The 7204-nt window shown below is 46.2% G+C and overlaps 1 long non-coding RNA gene across 2 annotated transcripts in view; it reads left to right on the top strand.

The window, feature by feature from the left end:
- The window catches only part of LOC147997642 (uncharacterized), an 18764-nt gene extending 16275 nt beyond the window's left edge, over positions 1–2489 (top strand). For both annotated transcript variants that reach the window (XR_015647658.1, XR_015647659.1), the window contains exons 2-3: positions 1158–1356; positions 2262–2489. This is a non-coding gene — a long non-coding RNA (uncharacterized LOC147997642). The remainder of the gene's footprint in view (positions 1–1157; positions 1357–2261) is intronic.
- Positions 2490–7204: the final 4715 nt, after the last annotated feature.

Here is a 7204-nt window from a genome sequence, read left to right as displayed (position 1 = left end):
CATATATATATATATACACACACACACACACACACACACACACACACACACACACACACACACACACACACACACACACACATAAACTCTTTCCTCTGAGCTTCTCAGAGGTCGACCAGTACTCCCTGCCGGGACTCTGTCTTTTTTTTTTTTTTTCCTCTTGAGGGAGGTCGACCAGATGTCTGAAGTATCCGGCGACGAGCGCCCTCGCAAGGCTTTGGACTTTTTTTTTTTAATAAAATCTATCTATCTATCTATCTATCTATCTATCTATCTATCTATCTATCTATCTATCTATCTGTATCCATGTATATCTTTCTTTCTTCTGAGATTCTCGGAGGTCGACCAGTAGTCCCGACGGCACTTTGCCTTTGATGATCCCTCTCCAATTGTCCTAGGTCGACCAGATGTCCCTAACATATGGCGACGTGTAGTTTACTCGATCCACCTGGTATTGACTTCTGGCTCTTTTTTTTCAATTTATTAATGATATATCTATAATATATAATATATAATATATAAAATATATTATATATCGACCAGTTGGAAAACGAGGTCGACTAGTTGTCCTATGCCTTACATACAAAGCAGTGACTGGTACTTGCAGTACTATGATTTTTTTGTTTTTGTTTCTTTCTCTTTTTTTTCGGAGCTGGGGGACCGAACCCAGGGCCTTGCGCTTGCTAGCTAGGCAAGCACTCTACCACTGACCAACTGAGCTAAATCCCCAACCCCAGTACTATGTTTCCGCCCCCCCCCCCCTTTGGTTTACATTCAATCTCTCTCTCTCTCTCTCTCTCTCTCTCTCTCTCTCTCTCTCTCTCTCTCTCTCTCTGTGTGTGTGTGTGTGACAGGGGAGGGTCGGCCAGTTGTCCCTTCCATTATAAGCAAACTGAAGGTATCAATTGGTCAGCTGAATAGTTCTCTGCTTTCCATTGTTCTCACCATCTCTCCAGTCGTATTTTTTATAAATATTGAATATTAAATATATGTGTGTGTGGGGGGGGGTGTGGCTGTGTGTGCATGAGTTCCTAGGTACGAACCTGAGGGAGGGAGGGAGGGAGGAGGGAAGGAAGGGAGGGAGGGAGGGAGGGAAGGAAGGTCGACCAGTCAGCCTCCTTTCTTTTTTTTAAAAGTTATTTCCTCTTCTTTTCCAGAATTATTTATTTTGTGACTATGAGTACACTGTAACTATCTTCAGACACACCAGAAGAAGGCCTCATCCCATTACCGATGGTTGGGAGCCACCATGTGCTTGCTGGGGATTGAAAACTCAGGACCTCTGGAGGAGCGGCCAGGGCTCTTAACCGCTGAGACATCTCTCCAGCCCTCTTTTTCCAGTTTTAAATAAGCCTCGTTAGTTGAGCGATCTGGGGAGTTGCTTTTCTTTCCAATTTGTGTGTGGGGGGGGGGCAGCAATGGATCCAGTATCCAATTCCCCTTTCTCTCGATAACATCTTATTACAGTAAGATGGCTCGATTTCATTTGCAATTACTTTCTTATTCTAGACGAAGGTTGATGAATAAATCTTCTTGTCGCTCCATGAAGGAGGGAATAAAATAATATTTGGCTAGGTCTATATTCCTTCATTTTTATTTCTCTTTGTTTCTTGTCCTTTCTTTAAAAGAAAGAGGTCAACAAATCGGTGTGTACCACCACCACCACCACCACCACCACCACCACCACCACCACCACCACCACCACCACCACCACCACCGAGTTGTAGGGATCCATTATGGGCCCCTGTCTGTCTGCCTGTCTGATTCATTCGTGTTTATTTAAACGTCCTCCAATGATGGTTGTGCAGTGAAAGAAATGCGTGCCCGAGCTCGAGCTCGTGCGCAAACACACACACACACACACACACACACACACACACACACACACACACCACACGGGGGGGGGGCAATGGGGGGTGAGGAGGAGGAGGAGGAGGAGGAGGATGAGGAGGAGGAAAGCTTGGGTTGGGTGGTTTGAGGATTTGAAGGTTTAGCCCTGCAATGTTCCTTACAACTTAAAAACTTTGTGACACACAAAGCGATATTCATTTTCTCCTTCTACTTTTCACTCTGTAGACCAAGATGGCAGACTATATCAGCCTTTGTGGAATGTGACCTTGTATTGCTTTGCCCTACTCTGCTCTGCTCTGCTCTGCTCTGCTCAACTTAACAGACGTGTTTTTGCTTTTGTTTATGATTTTTGCTTGCTTGCTTGCTCGCTCGCTCCCATGACTTGACTGTGGTTTCCCTTTCTATTACAGCACGGTGACCAGACTGCCTTGGGGTAATCAGAAAGGAGGCCAGAAGCAGTCTTTTTTCTGACGCACTGAGACTACATACCAGCCGATTTGGAGGAAAAGATATCCCTCTCTCCCTCCCTCCCTCCCTCCCTCCCTCCCTCCCTCCCTCCCTCCCTCCCTCCCTCCCTCCTTGACCCATTTTCCCTCTTTCCCGATACACTCAATAAATTTAAAGTAAATCAATGAATCAAGTCTCTAGTAATTTATTTGTTGGGATTTATTTGTTGGAAATTATCCCTCCACACCTTCGCCCCTCCCCCCACCACTCGAGGATGTCTCCCTGGGGGGGGGGCGGGGGGGTTGGGTGGACTCGTGTAGGCATACCTCTCCTCCCTTGGCTTTCCGGTCCACTTCGCTCCAGCATACCTAACTCTTTGGAAATGGTAATAGAGTTCATGACACACCCTCACAGAGAGAGGAAGAGTCCGATCGTTCACTGATTCGCTCTCACCCAGCCTCGCCCTGACAGCTCAGGCATGTCTAAATCCGAATGTGGGCAATATTTACATGACTTGACTTGGTGCTTCTAACTTTTTCTCTCTCTTTTTTTTTTTTTCTTCTTTAGTATTTTTTTCTTTACCCTACAAACAGCACACTGCAGCTGTCTTCGGACACACAGCAGATCGATCCCATAACAGAGGGTTGTGAGCCACCATGGGAATAGAACTCAGGACCTCTGGAAGAACACAGTCAGAACTCTTAACTGCTGACTCCATTATTTCCGATTAATGTTTAATGTTTATTTTATTTTATTTTATTTTATTTTCGGAGCTGGGGACCGAACCCAGGGCCTTGTGCTTCCTAGGCAAGCGCTCTACCACTGAGCTAAATCCCCAACCCCAATGTTTAATGTTTAAATAAATAAACCTTGTAAAGAAATTAAGCATCTTAAAACCATAGGCATGTGCATCCCCTCCTCATTCGTTCATTCCCTCGCTCATTCATTCATTCATTCATTCAGACAGACAGACAGACAGACAGACAGACAGACAGACAGCAACCAAAGTCTAGCCTTTAACAAAGCAAGAAAGCATACCCTGCGGGACGCACAGATGAATTCCTGAGGCTTACCCTGCAGAGCTTACATGAGGCTTAGTAAAGGACTGACCTGACAACAGCTACCTACATACGTTGAAAAGTCTACCTGGTATTGACGGATGATGACAAACTGTATGTGTGATACAAAACTGTATGTGTGGTTCCCCTTATAACTCATCTCGAAGAGCCCAGCTGTTGGGGCTCGTTCTTTTGGGGGGAAATGGAGGCTTTTCATCTTTCCCAAAGCTCCTCCTAGATCCTTTCTGTCCATCTGTCCATCCGTCCGTCCGTCCGTCTGTCCGTCCGTCCGTCCATCAAATTCTACCCTAGGCCTGCCCTTAGGTTGGTGGTCGTCCATTGAGTGCTAGTGACTTCTGACTTGTCTCTGTCTTCCCCTCTGAGAACTGTATTTAGATCTGATGCAGGCACGCAGGCAGGCAGGCAGGCAGGCAGGCAGGCAGGCAGGCAGGCAGGCAGGCCCTCCCTCGTTTTGAAACAGACAGACAGACAGACAGACAGACAGACCAAAGGGTCAATGACTGACTGCACTTAAAGGGGCTGTTGACTCCTCTTTGGAGTTACCGCTGTTTAAAACTTGCTTGATAAAATAAAGTCATCGAATCCAAACTACGCAAAGGGGACACTATAACAAATTACGACTGCTTGTGTATATAGAAAACAGGGTTTTTTCTTTCCCTTATTCCATTATGTATGTTTGCTTTTCTTCAAGAATAAAACCGGCTAGGTGGTGCCTCGGAGACTTTATTTTTTTTTCCCCCCAGGAGTCCCTTCGGGCCCTGCCAGCGGGAGCCTGGACCTCTGAGGCCAGAGAGGGTGTGCTGTATCCCCGGCTCGCTCCCTCCCTCCTGGGATCAATCTAAAAAATGGACAGTTTTGGACACAAGCTTAAGTAATGTTCAGCTCATTCATGCAAGAGAGGTGTAGGAAGGACAACACCCCCACCCCCACCCCCACCCCCACCCCTACCCCCACCCGACCAAATAATACCCTAACCAATAAAAACTAGCTCCTTACTCCTCCGCCTGAGGATTTCTGCGGTCTCATGGTTTGTTCTTGGTTGTTGTTGTTGTTGTTGTTGTTGTTGTTGTTGTTTTGTTTTGTTTTGTTTTGTTTTGTTTTGTGTTTTTCAGACTTTAAGACAAATGTAGGGGTTGGGGATTTAGCTCAGTGGTAGACCGCTTGCCTAGGAAGCACAAGGCCCCGGGTTCGGTCCTCAGCTCCGAAGAAAAAGGAAGAAAAAAACAAAAACAATAAGACAAATGCTTGTTGTGATTCTCATTTCATTTCAAGGCTGCTATTCTCTAAATCAGAAGGACTCCCTTACAATTCTTCATGGGTAAACTTGCTTTACATCCCTGACATCAACAACAAAAAGAATTCAGAAAGTGGTGATGGACCAATCTGTTTGGGTGTTTCTTGCCTGCTTGACCTTGACTCGCACAAGAGAGCATAGAGAATAAAATAAAGTAGGTGGATGGAGAGATGGCACCGTCGTTAAGAGCACTGATTGCTCTTACAGCGGTCCTGAGTTCAATACCCAGCCAACACATGGCGGCTTGCAACCATCTGTAATTGTCAATCATGCCCTCTTCTGGGGTGTCTGAAGACACCTACAGGGTACTCGAATAGACATAAAACAAACAAACAAACAAACAAATCTTTAACAATTAAAAACAAAAAGAATAAAATAAAGCGAAGGACCCGCCTTGGAGACCTGCCCGGTATTGCTCCAGAGTCTACTTTTTAAAACACAGAGATAGGGGTTGGGGTTTTAGCTCAGTGGTAGAGTCCTTGCCTAGCAAGCTCAAGGACCTGGGTTCAGTCCTCAGCTCTGGGGGAAGAAAAAAAATACACACACACACACACACACACACACACACACACACACACACACACACATATAGATAGATAGATAGATAGAGAGAGAGAGAGAGAGAGAGAGAGAGAGAGAGAGAGAGTTTGACAGCAATAAAAAACAAAACAAAACCACTTTAAAATACAGAGATGTAAGGATACTCAGAGGGCTCAGAGGAAGCAACCAAGTGTTTGTTATATGGGTGCCAACAATATGGTTCATCTCTTCTTCTCTTCCACGTGGCATGGTGGCCAAGGTGGTGGGGAAACCACACAGTGAAAGGAATTGAACTACAGCACACAAGCAAGTCTCCCTCCCAGACATGAATAAAACTGAAATTAGGCTAAATGTACAATGAAAGGAAGCCAGGTGTTCGTGCATGTCTTTATTTCCATCATTCAAGAGGCAGAGGTGTTTAGAACTGTGTCTCTGTGAGATAGAGGAAGGCAGGCAGGCAGGCAGGCAGGCAGGCAGGCAGGCAGGCAGGCAGGCAGGCCTGATCTAGGTACTGATTTCCAGGTCTATGTGCAGACACCCCTGACTCAAATAAAGGAGTGAAAAGGAAAAAAAAAAATACAATTCACCTGGAAGGGTCAGCCAGCCATCAGATGCAGTGAACTAGAAAATTGGGATTCTCAACTGAGGCCTGTTCCCTCCCTCCCTCCCTCCCTCCCTCCCTCCCTCCCTTCCTTCCTTCCTTCCTGGCTTACAGACAGCCAGGTCCAAGCCCAAAAGAGTCCAGCAAGGAGCTTAGAGACTATGAGAGAGTGCACAGGTGTTCTAGGGAGGAATCAGCTCACCACCCAGCATCCCCATTTGGGTTCTTGTGCAATCGACACAGGGAGATTGACAATCTGGAATTTAGTGAGAAATCAAACAAGGGACACAGAATGCAAAATATTTATTTACACAGCAAGTGGGTCAGTTGGATTAGCAAGCTAGGACACCCACCCCCGACCCCATCCCAGCCCCCTACCACTGCCGGGTCTCCCTTCCTTGTTATCCCTTTCTCATGCCTCCCTCAATATGGGCACACAGGACCAGGAACATGTTTCTCTCAAAAACGCGTTTTCTGCTGTGAACTCAGTCTGGCAGAGAGTGAGTGGGTGAAGGATCCCTAAAGACCAGAGGGTTTATTAGAGGAAGGCTACCTCACAGTGTTCTTCACACCAGGAACAACAACAACAACAACAACAACAACAACAACAACAACAACAACAACAACAGCAGCAGCAACAGCAACAGCAACAATGAATCAACAAATGGTGGACAGGAGATGAGCAGGGATGCTGGGGGGATGGGAGGGAGGGTAGGGCTGGTGAATCTGCACCTCCCTGAAGGTCTGCCTGTGAAATACTGGTTGATATATGCCTAGTTGAGGACAATATTCCCCTCTCCTGTGGTTTTCAATGGGAGATGACTTCATTGCCAGAGACTATGGAATTGTTTCCATTTTCCCCTTCAAGAACTGTGTTTAGATCTGTTACAGACAGGCTCTGGGTTTTGAAACAAACAAACAAACACACACACACACACACACACACACACAACGAGAGAGAGAGAGAGAGAGAGAGAGAGAGAGAGAATAGAGAAAAACAGAGACAGACACAAGAGAATTTGATCTCTCTCTCTCTCTCTCTCTCTCTCTCTCTCTCTCTCTCTCTCTCTCTTTCTCTCCCCCTCCCCCCTCCCCTAGTTTCTCAGACTGGGTTTCTCTGTATTCGTCTGTAGGGCGGGAAGGACTGAAACTCTCAGATTCACCTTTCTCTGCCTCCCTAGTGCTGCTTTGATGGTAGTTTGGGGAGATTGGGATAGGAAGTAAAAAAGCTTGAGTGCTGATATCAAAGCCTCCCCTCCCCCCCACATGCATGCATGCATACACACACACACACACACACACACACACACACACACACACACCCCTACCTGTCTCCTTCACACAGTTATTAAAAACTTTTTAACTGTGATCTAGAAAGTGTCTAGATCATAG

Source organism: Rattus norvegicus, unplaced genomic scaffold, assembly GCF_021556685.1.
Source record: "Rattus norvegicus strain SHRSP/BbbUtx unplaced genomic scaffold, alternate assembly SHRSP_T2T unassigned-0000093, whole genome shotgun sequence".
Classification (NCBI taxonomy): domain Eukaryota; kingdom Metazoa; phylum Chordata; class Mammalia; order Rodentia; family Muridae; genus Rattus; species Rattus norvegicus.
Note: the sequence above shows the minus strand (reverse complement) of the source record. Positions and strands in the feature narration are given on the sequence as shown.